The 22,218-nt window shown below is 43.9% G+C and overlaps 1 protein-coding gene across 5 annotated transcripts in view; it reads right to left on the bottom strand.

The window, feature by feature from the left end:
- LOC126237031 (protein PALS2) overlaps positions 1-22,218 on the bottom strand; it is a 398,888-nt gene that overhangs the window by 245,334 nt on the left and 131,336 nt on the right. The gene's annotated exons all lie outside the window — the stretch shown is intronic.

Below are 22,218 nucleotides of genomic sequence, written 5' to 3'. Positions count from 1 at the left end.
ATTTCCCAGACCCAAATTACTCATTCAGTAAATCCTTGTTGTGTTTTTCTTCCAGGGTAAATTACGTGGACAGAAGAGCAGTCCCGAACAGCGACATCGCAAAGTCCTTCACTGCCTTGTTATTTTTGTCAGTTCCAGCCATCTAAACGCATCCTTAGGGAGTTCAAGATCTTTCTTTATAACAGACACCAGATGTTTGCCGTCACGTTCTTGTATCTGCTGTACTACTGATTTATTTTTCATGTGTGACTTGCAGGTGAGCTTAGGGTCGGGAACGTGACCCAACCCATCCCCTCTTCAGGGAATCCACGTGTTCCTAACCTATACCTATTCTACTGAAGACAATTCGGAGCATGTCACCTTATTTCTTATCGGATTCTGATACTTAAGTGTCTTCTCTAATTCATTTTCCATATACATCTTGTTGGCTATCTGTCCACGACTCTCTGCCAGACACAAACTTCCATAAGTCGTCGTCCGCAGCTCGTGGTCGTGCGGTAGCGTTCTCGCTTCCCGCGCCCGGGTTCCCGGGTTCGATCGCCGGGGGTCAGGGATTTTCTCTGCCTCGTGATGACTGGGTGTTGTGTGATGTCCTTAGGTTAGTTAGGTTTAAGTAGTTCTAAGTTCTAGGGGACTGATGACCATAGCTGTTAAGTCCCATAGTGCTCAGAGCCATTCCATAAGTCGTCAACCATGCGTCTACAATCTTTATTGGTACAGCCATTATGTATATTCCTGTACAGGAGAGACATTTTACTTGAAAGTCACTTTCCCAACGTCGGTGGATAAATACGATATTGCAGTACCTGCGTTATTCCGATTACGATCCAAGTTCCTTTGAACATGCACCTGTCGAAGAAACTTGCATCGTAGCCAGAAAAACACAGACGCTGCACTATCGCTACATACAGAGATGCCGCACGGAACTACATACATAGTTAACAGGAAAGCGGAAACGTGGTGTCGGAGATGCCAATATGTTATGTGATTCACGACAGTACAAGCCAACGTAGTCGCAAGCGCTTCGTCTCGTATTTCAAGGAGAGAAGGTGTCCCTTCGAAATGAGTAAGTTAACGCAACGAATTTTTCCATTACATAAGGTTAGTTATGTATATTAAATGAATCGGTTCTTAAGGGGTTTAGGTTGAAAAGAATTTAGTGTGACATTTACGCATATACCTATGCCATATTTGTAAGATCTTATTGTTTAAAACATTTTGCAAACAGCAATATTATGAGTACAATCACAGGTTACGCTAGGGGCTAATGTAACAAACACAGAAAGGCAAACTGTAAGTAAGTTTAATCGTTTCTGATTAAATATGAACAATTTTTGCAGATGCTAAATATGTACGTAAAGAAATGAGACAGCATTGTATTCAAATGGAAACCCGAGTGAACAGAGGGAGCAACAGAAGAGGTCACTGTGCATGCTCCATGCGTTTAACACACAGTACCTTACTGAATGCTACGGCACCTCGTGCTTCGCGCTAGAGAAAACAAAATAACATGAAATATACGAAAACAGTCTGTTTCCGCAAACGAGCAGGTAACTGTTGTGGCAAAGGGGCTCCAAGAAGTGCCTAAAAGGATATTCGAAACGCAGCCAAGATTACGCAAAAGTCTGCAAATTCAACGCTGTTTCATCAAAAAGAGAAAACAGATGGATATATAATCTTGCAGATCATCAGGAAGTGTTTCCTATTGAATACTGTTATCATGTTCTGCCAAGCATAGATGGAAAATTCAGTTAACATTCTGATTCATTTGTGAAGCAAGAGTGGCAGCTCTGTTGCTACTCACGGACAATTTAAACAATGTTAAGAGGATGTATGTCAGATAATGAATCGAATTGGGGAAAATATAAATTTATGGCACAACCTGACTACAAAAAGGTTATCGGCAGATAACAAGCAAGGAGTCATCTGTCTGATAATGGAGAGAGAGAGAGAGAGAGAGAGAGAGAGAGAGAGAGAGAGAGAGAGAGAGAGAGAGTGTGTGTGTGTGTGTGTGTGTGTAGTAGTAGTAGTAGTAGTAGTAATGCAGAAATGAAGGGAAGAGGCTTGCACGGGACAGCTTAGAGTGGTGAGCTAAGCAATCTTCTGACTGAAGATAACAACATGAAGATAACGACATATTCGCCATGTGGATATTACTGTTGTATACCAAGCAAGAGATACACAACGAAAACCACAAGAGGTCACCACCACACAGGGACAACAACCTGCCTGATATCTCTCCCAGTCTATGCAGCAGCCTCCAGAAGTCGCTCACAGACACGGACCTCTTCCTGCTTCTGCACCACTTTCTCCAGCGTGTATGTCCAGCAACAGTGTGGACAGTCTGCTCAGGTAGTGCTGTCAGCTCGGGACTAAATCACTTCCGCCTTGTATTGCCAGACACGGAAAAACCTCCCACTGAAATGCATCAGAACATAATGTGCCTCAGACACTGACACAGTCGCAAACCAGAAGTTAGTTCAGTGGCTGCACTCCACTCATTACAGCACTCTGAAGACAGCTTCAGACTTAGTCGTTGTTATTTGCGGAAAACTTGACACAACCCAGAGTATTTGCAGTATTGCATTCGTTTATAGTGACAATATCAAAGACTGCCAAGAGACAACAAAATTATTTAGATTTCTTTATACTTGTATTAGGTTTAGATCAACGCAAGCCATGCATCAAATTGCACCAAAGTTAAGTACAATATTGCAACACACTCTTAATAAATGTTGTTTGCTATTTCTTATGATGTTGCCACATTTCTGTTATAGAGTGCCCTGTCAAACAAGTATTAAGTAGCAAGCATACAATAGCTACGATAATTGAACTGTAGCAGTTATTTGCTACAATGGATGTCTGGGTTGAATTAACTCCTTGAAGGCTAATACCTGCTTCTCTTGACCGATTTATTTTGGGACTGTCGAATTACATAAGTTTCTTAAAGACACTGTAGCGCCAAATGAACTGGTATAGGCATTCGTATTCAAATACAGAAATATGTAAACAGGTGGAGTACGGCGCTGAGGTCGGCAACGCCTATATAGGACAACAAGGGTCTGGGGCAGTTGTTAGATTGGTTACTGCTGCTACAATGGCAGGTTTAAGTGAGTTTGAACGTGGTGTTATAGCTGGCACACGAGCGATGGGACACAGCGTCTCCGAGGTAACGATGAAGTGGGGATTTTCCCGCACGACCATTTCATGATTGGACCATGAATACCATAAATCTGGTAAAATATCAAATATCCGATATCGCTGCGGCCGGAAGAAGATCCTGCAAGAAAGGGGTCAACGACGACTGAAGAGAATCGTAAAACCTGACAGAATTGCAACCCTTCCGCAAATTGCTGCAGATTTCAATGCTGGGCTGTAAGTGTCAGCGTACGAACCATTCAACGAAACATCATCGATATGGGCTTTCGAAGTCGAAAGCCCACTCGTGTAGCCTTGATGATTGCGCGACACAAAGTTTCATGCCTCTCCTGGGCCTGTCAACGCTGACATTGGACTGTCGATGAGTGGAAACATGTTACCTGGTCGGGCGAGTCTTGTTTCAAATTATATTGAACGGATGGACGTGTACGGGTATAGAGACAACCTCATCAATCCATGGACCCTGCAGTCAGCAGGGAACTGTTCAAGCTGGTGGATACTCTGTAATGGTGTGGGGCGTGTACACTTGGACTGATATGGGAACCCTGATGCGTCTAGGCACGACTGACAGGTGACATGTACGAAAGCATTCTGTCTCGCCACCTTTATCTATTCATGCCCATTGTGTATTCCGACCGACTTGGGCAATTGCGGCAGGACAATGCAACAACCCAAAAGTCCTGAATTGCTACAGAGTGGTTCCAGGAAGACTTTTCTGACTATTCCACTCACCAACAGACTCCCCAGACATGAATGTTATTGAGCATATCTGGGATGCCTTGCAACGTGCTGTTCAGAAGAGATCTCCACCCCCACGTACTCTTACGGATTTATGGACAGCCCTGCAGGATTCAAGGTGTCAATTCCCTCCAGCACTACTTCAGACACTGAGTGTATTGAACCGGGGACCTAGAAACGACGGAGAGGCGTCGTCCCCGCAGTAGCCCTCAGTGGTTCACAACCCCACAAAAGGCTACAGCAGTCCACTCATCCCAGCGCCGCCCAGGGTTATTGTGCGGTTCCGCCCCCAGTTGATCCCCCCGGGAATTTCTCATACCAGAGGAGTATAACGCCAAGTTTTTGCGTGGTAGAGTAATTATGGTGTACGCATACGCGGAGACAGTGTTTGCGCAGCAATCGCCGACGTAGTGTAACTGAGGCGCAATAAGGGGAACCAGCCGGCATTCGCCGAGGAAGATGGAAAACAGCCTTAAAAATCATCCACAGGCTGGCCGGCACACCAGACCTCGACACTAATCCGCCGGGCGGATTCGTGCCGGGGACCGGCACGCCTTCCCGCTCCGGAAGCAGCGCGTCAGACCGCGCGGCTAGCCGGGCGGGCACTTCAGACATTAGTCGAGTCCATGCCACGTCATGTTGCGGCATTTCTGAGAGCACGCGGGGACCCTACACGATATTAGTCAGGTGTACCAGTTTCTTTGTACCTTCAGTGTAAAGCCGGCTGAGGTGGCCGAGCGGTTCTAGGCGCTACAGTCTGGAGCCGCGCGACCCCTACGGTTCTAGGGGACTGATGACCTCAGATGTTAAGTCCCATAGTGCTCAGAGCCATTTTTTTCAGTGATAATGTGTCCGATTAATTGCTTGTCCAAAATAATCTCAAAAGATTCCCTTTCACCAGGTTACTCACTAAGTCCACATTGAAGACTCCCTCCAGAATTATCGTTAGAAAAAGCGCATTTCTGAGGTGTAAAGACACCATCTGTTAACCATCTATTTTCAATTTTTCCGAGTTTTTCCTTCTTTCTCGCCTGTGAAGGGCCCAGTTACTGAATAATCTTAACGTCACTCGATGAGTCTTCGCTTCCTCTTGGTAATACCTTGGAGTCTTTGTGGCCTTCGAAATTACTACCAGGTTCCGCAAAATTCCAGCATTTAGCAGTATTTCTCTAATTTCATCGTCACTCAAACCTTTCGAACGAGCCATTTTCAATTACACTAAAATATAAGTGCAAGTACTGATTTTAGTTCCCACAGATCGAATGCATACTAGGCCTCCTTAAAACGCAGGTAGATACAGATTTTCGCAACAGCTTTCAGCACCATTCAGTCACGGAAGGGAGCAATCGTATCGATGCTGTGGCAGATACACAAGACAAAAAAGCGAAAACGTACCCATATGCTCGTAGGCTGGCACGACAATATGGCCGCCTCCGTACCGGTACGCCGTTCCGCAAAGGGATAATAGTAGCATTTAGTTACTACATTCACAATAATTACCTATAGCCGCGTGAGATGGACTTACAGCCTTTTACCTGTCAGACATGCAGTTGTCTTGGATGGGTGAATTATACATCATTAGCGGACCCTGTCGGGGGTGAGACAAACGTTAAGGAAAACGAATGTTTAATTTTTTTTAAAAAAAAAAGAGTGGACAAATCAGAAGCTTCACTAACATTTTGCGACTATTAATTAAATTTTACGTCTGCTCATAAAATATTTCGTGTGCAATAAAATGGCATGCTGCTGTAATCTGTAACACGTGTGACAAGCCCTTCTGCACATATGCGACTCGCTGCTATCGTGGCTGAAACGAACGATCTATTACAGTCAAATAAAATAGTGATATACAGTTTCCCCAGTGAGCGTGGTAGCATTTCTCAAGCAGCGCACTGTGTATGCTTTGTGGTGACATTGTACCGTGAGTAGGCAGACCGCCCGTTGGGAATAAGCCACGTGGAAAATGCAATGAGGTATACGTCACTGTTGGGAAAGGAAAACAAAGGAGCACGGCTGTGCATTTTGTAGCTAATGCAAGACACGGGTCTAGACGGCTGGGGTTCGGTTCCATGTCGATCCTATGATTTTGTCTGTTGCTTTTTTCACCACGTCAACGATTCGTTAATGTGAAAACTGCCACGCTGCAGTTTTGTTTGGAGTCTCAGATTAAACTGTAGGTACCCCCTGTAACCAGCTAAATACGACAGTTCAAAAACTGCTTAGTAAAGCACTACAACGTTCAGTCTAACTGACTGGCTGCATAGTCCACGTACACCTCAAAAACCGATAACATCAAATTTCGCCTATTGACAATACGCTGGATGAGATTATATTCATGTCACTGACTCTCCAACCAGAGACACTTTTACCTTGGAATTTGCGTTCTTATTTTCTCCTTTTTAGATTTGTATCGCAAGGCATAAATCCGTGGAATATCGAATGGAAAAGATGTGCACGCTAAGCATTCCCCGAAGTGAACCAATTACGGCACGTCGCATTTTTATGGACAGCAGTATCTAACATGGAGGTCATACAGCCTGTCAAACTATGTGCTGTCTGGATTTGGTGTTTCTATCTCTGTTTATCTCCAAACTTTTGAGATTTTAACTTTATACAGAATTGACGAGGACGTAGAAAGTATGGTAAAACGCCAATTGCGCACGGTCTGGGTGAACAACTAGCAGATGTGAAACTGATCCGAATTGGTTCGGAGCCTGGTCTCGACCTGGTTAGTGGCACTCCTCAATTATCAGAAGCTCATACCAATTAGAAAACGAGTCTCGCTTTACCATATGTTATACTGGTTACGAATCTTTCGTCTCATTGGTAACTGTAGATGCAACCATAAGGTACTGGTGCAGCATTGCAGCCAAAAATAGGTCGAACTGTCTGCAATCAACTAGTCCCTTTGATGCTAGAAGATATCAGTCGACAGCCACACTACTCTTGAATGGAGATGATTTAACACATCTACTTAGACCTATCCTGTACTCGTCCCCTATTTTTTTATTGCCCTCAAGTTTCCTCTGAAGCAGGAAAAATATAACACAGACACTTATCGATCTAACATAGGGCTTCTCAGACACGGAAAATCGAGCGCTTGCAAAGCGAGGTGCACGGTGCGTCGCTACAACTCGGCTAAACTCGCCTCAACTCGGCTTGCTTGGTCAAGCCGCAGCGGTGCGCTGCCGAGTGCGTTGATAAGACGGCGTATTCAACACTGAAACAGGTAAGCGCAAGACATTTGCTAGAATAATGGAACAACTTACTCCGAAAAAAGCAAAGATTTCCGGACGTCCATTTAACTCGCAATGAGAACTTTATTTATTTGTTGGTTGTGACGAAAAAGCCAAATGTGTAATCTATGGTATAGCAATTACGTGAGTAAGGAAATCGTCAACTGGAAGACACTACGGCAAGCTGTATTCAGAAAAGTATAGTGAAATCATAGGGGACGCCAGAGAGGAAGAATTAAGGAAGTTACAGACTCCTGCAGAAGAGAATTCTGTATTCTCAAATGAGGTTTGTACCTATACTTAGCATGTTTATTTTGGTTAAAGGTCCTGCAAAACGAACCGAAGTTTTTTTACATTCCTCTCGAAGGTAATTCGTTTTCGCTTGTATTATTCCTAACAATCTTTTTACTGTAATTTAGGTTCAAAAAATGGTTCGAATGGCTCTAAGCACTATGGGACTTCACATCTGAGGTCATCAGTCCCCTAGACTTAGAACTACTTAAACCTAACTAACCTAAGGACATCACACACATCTACGCCTGAGGCAGGATTCGAACCTGCGCGCGTAGCAGCAGCGCGGTTCCGGACTGAAGCGCCTAGAACCGCTCGGCCACAGCGGCCGATTCTATTTTAGGGAGAAGCAGATGCGAAAGGACTCAGAGATAGTAATAAAGTTGCTCTACGTCTAGCAACAGCTGGGAAGCGGTTAATGGAAGGGCCATTAACGAAGAATATTTTGTTGGACATGGTAGAGACAATGTATACCACATCAGCTCCCGCATACAGCTGAATACCATTTCCAGTATGACACTATCTCGGTGAATCAGCGACATTGTCGGGAATTTGTCTGAACAACTGGCACAAAAAATTTAAAACCTCCTAGCGTGTTACATAACACTTGATGAGTCCACAGATGTTAGCGACACTGATCAGTTAGCCATTTTTTTGTGTGGCGTGGACGACGACAAACACGTAACGGATAAGCTCCGGGATACGATTCCGATGAAGGACACAGCTACAGGGGCGGATATTTTAGAAACGGTTGAAGTGGCAGCTGAAGAAATTGAAATCACTTGCGAAAAGCTGTTTTCCGTAACCACATTAGGGGCGTCAGCAATTCGCGGTAAATAAACGGGTTTACCGGCCTGCTGCGGAAAAAAGTTAAACACGCCAAATTTGCCTTCCGTCCATCGCTTTGCACGCCAAGAGACTCTTTGTGCAAATGTTATCGGTCTTCAAGACTTGATGAACGTAGAAGTGCGCATCGCGATCGCTATTCGTTCTTAGGGGATCGTTCATCGTCAGTTCAAAGAATTTTTGATTTCATCTAAAAAGGAGTAACCAGATATCCCCTGCCACGCCGAGGAACGCTGCTTGAACAAAGGAAAAGTGTTTTCCCGATTTTAGACTACGTCACGCCTTGGCTCAGATTTTGGAAGACAAAGGACATCCGGAGACACTTTTGCACGACCCTGTATGGACAGCTGATCTAGGATTTTTAGCTGACATTATGGCCCTCCTAAATGATTTAAGTCTGAAACTCCGAAAAGAAAATAGTCTCAACAATATGGTCGATGAAAGAAAAGCTTTTGAACGTAAGCTTCAGCTCCTCAGAAACAACCTTTCAGGGAAAACTACGTAACGCTTTTCTGACCTAGGTAATCGATAGATAAATTTTATCTTTAATAAGGGATCCGGATTTTTAACGTGCTTCATTCAAAACGGTACTATAGTTTTGTTTGACAGTATCTGCGCGGGGAGGAGCGCGTTTTGGTAGATACCTCGTGCTACAATCCCTTGAAAATGAGTTTAGCGTCCGATTCCAGTTAATGTACCGTTATATCACTAACAGCAAAATAAAGTCGATTTTGTTAAATGTACATGTATAACATTACATTAAAGACAATAGTCCACAGTACCTGCATATTAAAACATAACGCCTTTTAGTACTTCAGAGCAACTTTATACGTTACTTTCATTCATTACCATTTAACTTGAAGTCGATACTTGATGTATTTGTACAGTACTTTTCGATATCAATTGAAAGTGCACCTCCCGACAGACATTTCGAAGAAATCCATTTGAAGCCCCATGATTATCGAAAGCATTTATTTTACAACACAAAAAGTTTGCTCGAATTCTATCAAAATTTGTCGAAAGAAGAATTTCTTAAGCTGCACAGAGAATCAGTGAAGATTACTTTTATGTCTGGTTACACATGTGTATGTGGAAAGTCTTTTTCTGTTCTGCTTCTTCGAAAACTAGATTGCATGCAAGTATTTCTGACTGTAATATTAAAAAATTCTCAAAGAATTGCTGTCAGCCGATCCCTTGTTCCAGATATTAGTAGCGTAATTGCAAATAAATAAAAGAAAATAGAAGAGATAATTTTCTTTCAAACTATTGTTATTATTAATTATTATTGATATTATTATTTAAACCTCTCGTGCATCCCACCAAACTACACTATTGGCCATTAAAATTGCTACACCCAGAAGAAATGGAGATGATAAACGGGTATTTATTGGACAAATATATTATACTAAAACACATATGTGATTACATTTTCACGCAATTTGGGTGCATAGATCCTGAGATATCAGTACCCAGAACAACCACCTCTGGCCGTAATAACGGCATTGATACGCCTGGGCATTGAGTCAAACAGGGCTTGGAAGGCGTATACAGGTACAGCTGCCCATGCTTCAACCACAGTTCATCAAGGGTAGTGACTGGCGTATTGTGACGAGCCAGTTGCTCGGCCACCATTGACCAGACTTTTTCAATTGGTCACAGATCTGGAGAATATGCTGGCCAGGGCAGCAGTCGAATATTTTCTGCATCCAGAAAGGCCCGTACGGTACCTGCAACATGCCGTCGTGCATTATCCTGCTGAAATTTAGGGTTTCGCAGGGATCGAATGAAGGGTACAGCCACGGGTCGTAACACATCAGAAATGTAACGTCCACGGTTCAAAGTGCCGTCAATGCGAACAAGAGGTGACCGAGACGTGTAACTAATGGCACCCCATACCATCACGCCGGGTGATACGCCAGTACGGCGATGACGAATACACGCTTCCAATGTGCGTTCACCGCGATGTCGCCAAACACGGATGCGACCATCATGATGCTGTAAACAGAACCTGGATTCATCCAAAAATGACGTTTTGCCATTCGTGCACCCAGGTTCGTCGTTGAGTACACCATCGCAGGCGTTCCTGTCTGTGATGCAGCGTCAAGGGTAACAGCAGCCACGGCCTCCGAGCTGAAAAATCGGCTGGAAACGTTCATCATGTCAGCACGTTGTAGGTGTCGCCACCGGCGCCAACCTTGTGTGAATGCTCTGAAAAGCTAATCATTTGGATATCATAGCATCTTGTTCCTGTCGGTTAAATTTCGCCTCTATAGCACGTCATCTTCGTGGTGTAGCAATTTTAATGGCCAGTAGAGTAAGATCTCCACCCACTACACATAAGCATTTGGCAATGACGAAGAAGACAAAGATGAAGTCTTGGGAAAGGTCGAGACAGGAGGAGCGAGCGAGACAAACATAGGGAAAGAGTGACAGCGCTATTGCGCAAAGTCGAGGAGAGGGCAGTCGTCTTCTGTACTCTGCACTCACCACTCTTAGAGGCAAGGCGGCAAAGCAGGCTGGCTAGAGAAGATATGAAGCATGCATGACTATAGGAGAGAGATGGATTCCGCCTACAAGAAAATTAAAGAAACCTTTGGAGAAAACAGATGCAGCTGTTTGAACATCAAGAGCTCAGATGGCAGGCCACTACTGAGCAAAGAAGAGAAGGCTGAAACATGGAAGGAATACAGAGAAGGGCAGAATAAAGGAAAATAACTTGAAGACAAGATCATGGAAAGCAGAAAAGAATGAAGACAAGGACTATGATACTGCAGGAAAAATTTCACAGAGTACTGAAAGACCAAAGTCGAAGCAACGAACCTTCATAATTATTAAGGCTCCTTGGAGAGCAAACCATGACAAAACTATTCCAATTGATGTGCAACATACACTCCTGGAAATGGAAAAAAGAACACATTGACACCGGTGTGTCAGACCCACCATACTTGCTCCGGACACTGCGAGAGGGCTGTACAAGCAATGATCACACGCACGGCACAGCGGACACACCAGGAACCGCGGTGTTGGCCGTCGAATGGCGCTAGCTGCGCAGCATTTGTGCACACCGCCGCCGTCAGCGTCAGCCAGTTTGCCGTGGCATACGGAGCTCCATCGCAGTCTTTAACACTGGTAGCATGCCGCGACAGCGTGGACGTGAACCGTATGTGCAGTTGACGGACTTTGAGCGAGGGCGTATAGTGGGCATGCGGGAGGCCGGGTGGACGTACCGCCGAATTGCTCAACACGTGGGGCGTGAGGTCTCCACAGTACATCGATGTTGTCGCCAGTGGTCGGCGGAAGGTGCACGTGCCCGTCGACCTGGGACCGGACCGCAGCGACGCACGGATGCACGCCAAGACCGTAGGATCCTACGCAGTGCCGTAGGGGACCGCACCGCCACTTCCCAGCAAATTAGGGACACTGTTGCTCCTGGGGTATCGGCGAGGACCATTCGCAACCGTCTCCATGAAGTTGGGCTACGGTCCCGCACACCGTTAGGCCGTCTTCCGCTCACGCCCCAACATCGTGCAGCCCGCCTCCAGTGGTGTCGCGACAGGCGTGAATGGAGGGACGAATGGAGACGTGTCGTCTTCAGCGATGAGAGTCGCTTCTGCCTTGGTGCCAATGATGGTCGTATGCGTGTTTGGCGCCGTGCAGGTGAGCGCCACAATCAGGACTGCATACGACCGTGGCACACAGGGCCAACACCCGGCATCATGGTGTGGGGAGCGATCTCCTACACTGGCCGTACACCACTGGTGATCGTCGAGGGGACACTGAATAGTGCACGGTACATCCAAACCGTCATCGAACCCATCGTTCTACCATTCCTAGACCGGCAAGGGAACTTGCTGTTCCAACAGGACAATGCACGTCCGCATGTATCCCGTGCCACCCAACGTGCTCTAGAAGGTGTAAGTCAACTACCCTGGCCAGCAAGATCTCCGGATCTGTCCCCCATTGAGCATGTTTGGGACTGGATGAAGCGTCGTCTCACGCGGTCTGCACGTCCAGCACGAACGCTGGTCCAACTGAGGCGCCAGGTGGAAATGGCATGGCAAGCCGTTCCACAGGACTACATCCAGCATCTCTACGATCGTCTCCATGGGAGAATAGCAGCCTGCATTGCTGCGAAAGGTGGATATACACTGTACTAGTGCCGACATTGTGCATGCTCTGTTGCCTGTGTCTATGTGCCTGTGGTTCTGTCAGTGTGATCATGTGATGTATCTGACCCCAGGAATGTGTCAATAAAGTTTCCCCTTCCTGGGACAATGAATTCACGGTGTTCTTATTTCAATTTCCAGGAGTGTATTTGAGACATGAGAAGTGCCCGCAGACTTCAAGAAGAATGTAATAAATCCAATTTCGAAAAAGGCAGGCGCTGACAGGCGAAGATATTATCGAAATATCAGTTTAATAAGTCATAGTTGATTAATGTGGGTTCCGGAGAAATGTAGAAAGCCTTGAGGCAACACTGACCGTACGATTTATTTTAGATGACAGACTGAAAAAAAAAAAGGTCAGGGAGAAGAAATAAAAGCTTTGAAGTGTGAGTTTGCCGATGATATTGTATCTCTTTCACAGACGGAAAAGGACTGGGAAAAGTAGTTGAACGGAATGTATTGTATATTGAAAAGGTGTTATAAGATGAAGATCAACAAATATAAAACACGGGTATATCAGGCGATGCTGAGCGAGTTAGATGAGAAAGGAGACACTGAAAGTAGTAGATACATTTCGCTATTGGTCAGCAAAATAACCGATATGGGCCGCAGTAAAGACGGATAAAATATAAGCAAGCAAAAGCAAGAAAATCCTTCGTGAAAAATAGAATTTTGTTAATATCGAATTTATATTTACGTGTTAAGCATTCATTTCGGAAACAATTTATTTGGAATGTAGACTTTTATGGAAGCGAAATGTGTATGATAACGAGCACAGACAAGGAAAGGACAGACGTATTTAAAGCGCAGAGCTACAGAAGAATGCTGAAAATTACATGAGTAGATTCTTTCAATTTTAAAAATGGATGTGAGACTGCGACCGGTTGCAACAAGATTTTACTTTTACCAAGTTTCGACAGCAACTATGGATGTCTTTATCAGAAAATCCACAATTGCATGAAAAGACTATAAATAGACATTAACATACAGAAAAACTAAGGAATAGGCAGTTTTTATTCCGAACAGATTTATATGAAGACTTTACTCACACGTAGTAACTAACGAAGAAACTAAGAGCAATAATAGTCTCGTCGCTAAAATATCTCAGTAATAAGTTAATATTAAAACCACACAAAATTAAAGAAACTGAAACTAACAGAGCTGGTAACTGCCAGTAAAACTATAGCTACATGCGTAGCATAGTACACGCCGCTTAGGGCTGCAAGAAGTAAGAGCCACTGGAAGTGGCATCAGACATAGAGGCTCACATGCCGAAGTTGCACGAAACAACTAGCGCCATTTAGTAACAATCATAGATACCAGCTTAATTTACGAAAAATATTTTAAATGGATATACGTTTTCATCTCACATGTCAAGAGCTAGTATTATGCAAAATGAGAAATTATATAGGACAATGCAACAGCAAATATTAGGTACATTTTTGCACGAAACGACTACGGTGCAATAAATGAAAAAGAGAGAAGAAAACGATATTTTAGATTTTACTCTGAGGAAAAAAGGAGTCAAATTTAGGAATATCTAAGTACCGGATTTATACCATTAAACATTTTTATTACGTAATTGCGACTGTTGATTAAGAATGAAATCGTCATTAAAAGAAAGGTATTTTAAATTTGTAACTCTTCATGAATATTAAGTTTCAAGCCTTTCCTCTCTATGTGCAGGATATTGACGTAAGGAACTTCTTTAGCCTTATGGCCTGTAATTAATAAATAATTGGCTAGGCGAGTTATATACATTTGTACCTTTTATTACTAAGAGCCCCCCCCCCCCCCCCATGAACCATGGACCTTGCCGTTGGTGGGGAGGCTTGCGTGCCTCAGCGATACAGATAGCCGTACCGTAGGTACAACCACAACGGAGGGGTATCTGTTGAGAGGCCAGACAAACGTGTGGTTCCTGAAGAGGGGCAGCAGCCTTTTCAGTAGTTGCAAGGGCAACAGTCTGGATGATTGACTGATCTGGCCTTGTAACAATAACCAAAACGGCCTTGCTGTGCTGGTACTGCGAACGGCTGAAATCAAGGGGAAACTACGGCCGTAATTTTTCCCGAGGGCATGCAGCTTTACTGTATGATTAAATGATGATGGCGTCCTCTTGGGTAAAATATTCCGGAGGTAAAATAGTCCCCCATTCGGATCTCCGGGCGGGGACTACACAAGTGGATGTTATCAGGAGAAAGAAAACTGGCGTTCTACGGATCGGAGCGTGGAATGTCAGATCCCTTAATCGGGCAGGTAGGTTAGAAAATTTAAAAAGGGAAATGGATAGGTTAAAGTTAGATATAGTGGGAATTAGTGAAGTTCGGTGGCAGGAGGAACAAGACTTCTGGTCAGGTGACTACAGGGTTATCAACACAAAGTCAAATAGGGGTAATGCAGGAGTAGGTTTAATAATGAATAAAAAAAAATAGGAGTGCGGGTAAGCTACTACAAACAGCATAGTGAACGCATTATTGTGGCCAAGATAGATACGAAGCCCACACCTACTACAGTAGTACAAGTTTATATGCCAACTAGCTCTGCAGATGACGAAGAAATTGAAGAAATGTATGATGAATTAAAAGAAATTATTCAGATAGTGAAGGGAGACGAAAATTTAATAGTCATGGGTGACTGGAATTCGAGTGTAGGAAAAGGGAGAGAAGGAAACTTAGTAGGTGAATATGGATTGGGGCTAAGAAACGAAAGAGGAAGCCGCCTCGTAGAATTTTGCACAGAGCACAACTTAATCATAGCTAACACTTGGTTTAAGAATCATGATAGAAGGTTGTATACATGGAAGAACCCTGGAGATACTAAAAGGTATCAGATAGATTATATAATGGTAAGACAGAGATTTAGGAACCAGGTTTTAAATTGTAAGACATTTCCAGGGGCAGACGTGGACTCTGACCACAATCTATTGGTTATGACCTGTAGATTAAAAATGAAGAAACTGCAAAAAGGTGGGAATTTAAGGAGATGGGACCTGGATAAACTGAAAGAACCAGAGGTTGTACAGAGTTTGAGGGAGAGCATAAGGGAACAATTGACAGGAATGGGGGAAAGAAATACAGTAGAAGAGGAATGGGTAGCTTTGAGGGATGAAGTAGGGAAGGCAGCAGAGGATCAAATAGGTAAAAAGACGAGGGCTAGTAGAAATCCTTGGGTAACAGAAGAAATATTGAATTTAATTGATGAAAGGAGAAAATATAAAAATGCAGTAAATGAAGCAGGCAAAAAGGAATACAAACGTCTCAAAAATGAGATCGACAGGAAGTGCAAAACGGCTAAGCAGGGATGGCTAGAGGACAAATGTAAGGATGTAGAGGCTTATCTCACTAGGGGTAAGATAGATACTGCCTACATGAAAATTAAAGAGACCTTTGGAGATAAGAGAACCACTTGTATGAACATCAAGAGCTCAGATGGAAACCCAGTTCTAAGCAAAGAAGGGAAAGCAGAAAGGTGGAAGGAGTATATAGAGGGTCTATACAAGGGCGATGTACTTGAGGACATTATTATGGAAATGGAAGAGGATGGAGATGAAGATGAAATGGGAGATACGATACTGCGTGAAGAGTTTGACAGAGCACTGAAAGACCTGAGTCGAAACAAGGCCCCCGGAGTAGACAACATTCCATTGGAACTACTGACGGCCTTGGGAGAGCCAGTCCTGACAAAACTCTACCATCTGGTGAGCAAGATGTATGAAACAGGTGAAATACCCTCAGATCTCAAGAAGAATATAATAATTCCAATCGCAAAGAAAGCAGGTGTTGACAGATGTGAAAATTACCGGACAATCAGTTTGATAAGCCACAGCTGCAAAATACTAACACGAATTCTTTACAGACGAATGGAAAAACTAGTAGAAGCCGGCCTCGGGGAAGATCAGTTTGGATTCCGTAGAAATGTTGGAACACGTGAGGCAATACTGACCTTACGACTTACCTTAGAAGAAAGATTAAGGAAAGGCAAACCTACGTTTCTAGCATTTGTAGACTTAGAGAAAGCTTTTGACAATTTTGACTGGAATACTCTTTCAAATTCTAAAGGTGGCAGGGGTAAAATACAGGGAGCGAAAGGCTATTTACAATTTGTACAGAAACCAGATGGCAGTTATAAGAGTCGAGGGACATGAAAGGGAAGCAGCGGTTGGGAAGGGAGTAAGACAGGGTTGTAGCCTCTCCCCGATGTTATTCAATCTGTATATTGAGCAAGCAGTGAAGGAAACAAAAGAAAAATTCGGAGTAGGTATTAAAATCCATGGAGAAGAAATAAAAACTTTGAGGTTCGCCGATGACATTGTAATTCTGTCAGAGACAGCAAAGGACTTGGAAGAGCAGTTGAACGGAATGGATGGTGTCTTGAAGGGAGGATATAAGATGAACATCAACAAAAGCAAAACGAGGATAATATAATGTAGTCAAATTAAATCGGGTGATGCTGAGGGGATTAGATTAGGAAATGAGACACTTAAAGTAGTAAAGGAGTTTTGCTATTTGGGGAGCAAAATAACCGATGATGGTCGAAGTAGAGAGGATATAAAATGTAGACTGGCAATGACAAGAAAAGCGTTTCTGATGAAGAGAAATTTGTTAACATCGAGTATAGATTTAAGTGTCAGGAAGTCATTTCTGAAAGTATTTGTATGGAGTGTAGCCATGTATGGAAGTGAAACATGGACGGTAAATAGTTTGGACAAGAAGAGAATAGAAGCTTTCGAAATGGGTGCTACAGAAGAATGCTGAAGATTAGATGGGTAGATCACATAACTAATGAGGAGGTACTGAATAGGATTGGGGAGAAGAGGAGTTTGTGGCACAACTTGACCAGAAGAAGGGATCGATTGGTAGGACATGTTCTGAAGCATCAAGGGATCACCAATTTAGTATTGGAGGGCATCGTGGAGGGTAAAAATCGTAGGGGGAGACCAAGAGATGAATACACTAAGCAGATTCAGAAGGATGTAGGTTGCAGTAGGTACTGGGAGATGAAGAAGCTTGCACAGGATAGAGTAGCATGGAGAGCTGCATCAAACCAGTCTCAGGACTGAAGACCACAACAACAACGACAACATTACTAAGAGATATTCTTTGCATCTAACAGAAATTGCTCGTCCTGTTTATTTTATGCAATATACTGGATATGTGTCACAACTAATTTTAGAGACACCTTAGTTTTGAGGGAGAGTGCATTGGTTTCAAATTATAAATAACATTATTTTTTGAGCTATTATTAGTAGAAAGTGCTGCATTACATTCATATTTGTTTCGGTTGATACGCTGAATCCTGTAACATAAAGGTCCTAAAGACAGTATAGATTGTGTAATTAAGGAAGCGGTGCAATATTAAATAACTGTATGTAATGCTATCAAGGCGACCTTATGATTTTATGAGTAAATAACTCCAAATACCTCGCCAAAGTCAATGATATACTTGTTTCGTCCTTTTTTTGTCTCGCCAAAGCTACACAACGACCGCCAGAATGCTATAAACGTATACTAAAACTGTATCATCTGATGATGAGTCACTAGCGACTTGAAACCGGTAATGGATAGATGAGTATCCCTTTGCACAGCAGATCTAATTTCCCAGATAGGCGTATAAATTTTTAAAAAATTATTTCTTTGTGTAAATGGCAAAAAACTATGTCCAGCTCACGCCGTGTGGCACAGTCCGTACTTGGAGCATGCAAGGAGTTTCAATGTTGCAGAAGTCTCGCGTAACACACTGTCACACTGAGCTAAGCCGCTGGCGAGGAGTGCAGGCGGCGCAGTTATGTCAGCACCCAGTGCGTCATACTACGAGCCTTGCAGTATGAAGTAATAACATGTAACATCCGAGCTTAGCCGCTCCACGGCGTCCTAACACTCACGACAAGTGTATTGGTTAGGGGTACTGACAATAACTGAGGCACCAAAGCGGGGACAAATTCGCTGTCACCTGAAGATAATGAGGACAAATGATTACAAAGCCCGCTGCGATGACGTAATGTCCAGCTTGAATACCCCTGTCTCAGAAGTTTTGTCTCTGAGTCTGGTCACCCTGTCTATATCTCTGGTTCCAGAGGAAAGACAGTCCCGCTAGTTACAGGATAATTTGGTTCGCGAATCGTGATGTTCTGAATGAGTTAAGTCTTCAGCTGTGAGACAGCTGCCAGCCGGCTGTAATGGAAAGGCTACTGCGAGCTGCCACTACTGTTGGTCAGCTCCGTAACTGACAGAAGGTGCGGACGAACCTCGGCCTTCCCGTGGTGAAGTGACTGTCGAGCGAGGCGCTTGAGTACCGCCTCCCTGGCTGTGTGTGGTACCGCCTCCCCGGCTGTACGCTGTGCTGCTAAATTGGGTTCTGGGCTTCCGACTTCACGACACCCGCCATCTATGATATGCTGTTAGTGCACGCCTAAGCGCACGTCCGTCTTCGGGAGCACTGAGGCGGGTCGTACAAGCTGGTGGTGAGCCACTGTAGGCTTTTGCCTGCAGACCCCCGACTTAAGTGTGCGATTCAGCAGCGCGCCTTCTGCCGCGCCGGAGATGGCAGTCCATGTTGCAAAATTACGAGTAATAAATACGTATCCAGACAACGCTGTTTAGCTGTCGCCTTTGGGCATTCGACAGCTTCCCTCACCAGCTCCCGAGCTCGGCCTTCTGCGCCTGTAGCGCCACCACCTCAAGTGCTCAGCCTCAATGCCCACTAAAAATCCTGGCCCTTGGTGAGACTGCTAAATCTGGAGTCAGAAGTGATTGATCACCGCTGCAACTAGTGGTCAGATGTGGGGCTTACGTGACATGGATACAGGTGGTAGTCAGAAACAGTCCTGACTCTGAGGCCGCTACAACTGCTGCCAGTTGTCGTCGCCGCCATCACCACAGCAGCCTCGCTCATCCTGAAGCAACGTTTCACACGACGCACGGCAGTGCGTGAGAAGCATTTTGTTAACCTTGCAACTGGCCGTTTCCATTATGTAATTGGCCACGGTGGATCATAGGGACGTTCATTTCAATCGTGTGAAGCTCCTGAGCAGTCTGGTTTTAAATGTAATTGTCGTGAATCGTATTTGAATCTTATCACGTGTACATTTTGCAGTCTTTGTAGGCATGAATTGCGTACACAAAGGCTGTATTAGTCATATTTGTCACCTGTTGCGTTGGTTCATTTTGCACGAGACTGGAATGAATGTAGATGGTGTACGATACGCCATTAGAACGAGGGTAATGTATTGTGTGCTCTGTAGTCTGAACCTGGTGCTAATTTCCTCTCGAGCTGGATATTCCATTATTGTATGGGCAGTAGCAGAATACGAATACGCAAGATGCCGGTAGAAACGGGTACCGCTAGTACGGGTAATTCTGTTGCTGTTACGACGGAGCAGATCGTTAGGTTACAAGCAGCGGTTTAACAGAAAACGGGGGAAGTAGAACACTACAACGACCAGACACAGGTACCAGCGAACAGTGTGAATACGCTTAAAATATTAAAGGCTACGAATGCACGTATTGCAGCTTCAGAGGAGGAAAAAGAGGTGAAAAAGAAACGAAATAAGATTGGCGTTTTGCTATTCCAGAGGAAAGAGAGAATAGAGATAAAGAATGGGATGCTTGGTGGGATAAAAACGCTGACAAGGTTAGCCCTGCAGTAAAACGCGTTGTCAAAATAAGGAAGGAGGAAGGATTACGCTTGAATAGTACTTATGTGAGACTAGACAGTTCGAACAGGTATCAAATCGATGGGTAGAAATTCCTGTAAGTTTACTTCGTACGCAAAATACTGGCGCTGTGGAAGTAACGGAGAGCAATGTAAACGTGTCAGCTCCAGTATCTTGGGAAAAAGCGCGGGGTCTGAACGAAGTATCTGAAGTGTTTAACGAAGTGAGTATGCGCTGTAGGGAAGTAAAAGGGTGTTTGACTAGCAACATGGGTGATGATGTATTAGGCGCAGTAGTATATACTCCATTGGCTGATAATGGTTTACTAAACAACAATAAACAGAAAATTAAATTTTACGTTTGAGAAAGTAGTGCGGAATTTGTTTTATGGCGATTGGCTGTAGTCCAAGGCATATTTCTCTGCCCAACGTTCTGTCTTTCAATGCTAGAGAATCATCAGAAGCTATAGCAACTCAGAAAGCAGTTTATGGTCATTGGTTGTGGTCCAAGGCATATTTCTCCGCCTAACGTTGTTATTCAATGCTAGTGACTTCATCAGGAGGTATAGAAACTTAGAAAGCAGTTAGAATCCAAATTGACTCAGCAAGCCGAACTGTTTATACGTTTACAGACAACGGTCGGTTCGTGGCGTCAAGAGACCACTGCCTAAGATCGAGAAGTCGCGTCGACATCTGTTACGGAACTTTATTTAGTACCAATGCCCACAACTTGTCTAATTTCAATCCTCCTGTTTTTCCGTTGAATTTGTATGTGTGTCTTTGAATTTCTCTAGCCTCTCTGTATATCCTAGAATAGTAACGATTCGATCTTGATAAAACCATGTAATCAGAGGGGCGAATTTGATGGTTCCATGTGGTAGATAGGACAGCTTGGCTGTGGAAGTGGAAGGGTAGCCCACAACATAGACAGACAACAGTATTCACAATTACAAGCACCCAAGCTTTAATGATCTTCCAGCAATAAAGGCTCTTAACAAATCTCAATTAAGCAAGGACATAAACTTGGTTACAAACATATGTTAACCTTCAACCAGTGAATAACCCCAATAAAGAATTACCAATCAATAAAACGTAGATAAAGGACGGCTTTACAAGAATGCTTAAATTAAGTAAAATCGTGAAAGCTAAGTTACAAATTTTATGTTAAGCTTCAACAGGTGAATAACCCCAATAAAGAATTCTCATTTAAATAAAATATAGATAGGAAAATGCTTAACAAAATGCTTGAATTGTGTAAAATCATGAAAAGCTGAGTTACAACTTTTCTCACAAACTACTTAGGAATTTACAGCAAATAAAAAAGTTTGATCTGTTTAACCAGAAGGTAACTGCCAAGTCCATGCGACCGAAGCCACTCAGAGCGGACGACCGCCCCAACGCTGGTCATCAACCGACATCGTCACGGCCCAGTGGCCACCGTGCTAAAACAGACTAACGTTTCGGTAAGCGACCGACAGCAACACAGGAGTAACAGTGACTGAAAGTCGGCGTACGCCTTACGAAACACTGCACACCTTGAAGCGGGAGCAGGCACAGCTGACTAGCGACCATACAACCGCGAGCAAACAAATCTCACGCCGCCCGTACTAACGCGGGAAATGATAGCGAGCGACAAGACGCCACGCGCAAAGCAGCAACCGTGCCTACCCCTCGACCACAGAATGTGGCCTGTCTCCTTGTCTGTGGTAATACAATTTATAGCACACAAGAAACGATTTAATAATGGCATTAGTTCAACGCAAGATCAGTTAACAGTTAGGTCCAGTAAAGATTTACCAACGCATTTACCTTCAAACCAACTTCCGGACCACAGGCGGAAATTAGTAAACTTGGCATAAGTTTTCACCAGACCGATAAACAAGAAATCAAATTAAACAGTTTGCCAAAAATACAGTCACGATACGCAAGGCCTTCAAGACCTTGCTATCTTACTCACAGTTATCATTAACGGCGAAACATACACAAATGAATGACAAGAAATTCACCATTGAAAGCAAAAAAAAAAAAAAAAACACCACAAAGGTTAAATTAATTAATTTGCAGACAAGCCACTGAAAGATCAGTTCCACGAGAGTAGGACTAACCTCACTCGGCAGCAATACATTTGT

This window comes from Schistocerca nitens, chromosome 2, assembly GCF_023898315.1.
Source record: "Schistocerca nitens isolate TAMUIC-IGC-003100 chromosome 2, iqSchNite1.1, whole genome shotgun sequence".
Lineage (NCBI taxonomy): Eukaryota > Metazoa > Arthropoda > Insecta > Orthoptera > Acrididae > Schistocerca > Schistocerca nitens.
The sequence above is the reverse complement of the archived record's forward strand: the minus strand, read 5'-3'. Positions and strand labels throughout refer to the sequence as shown.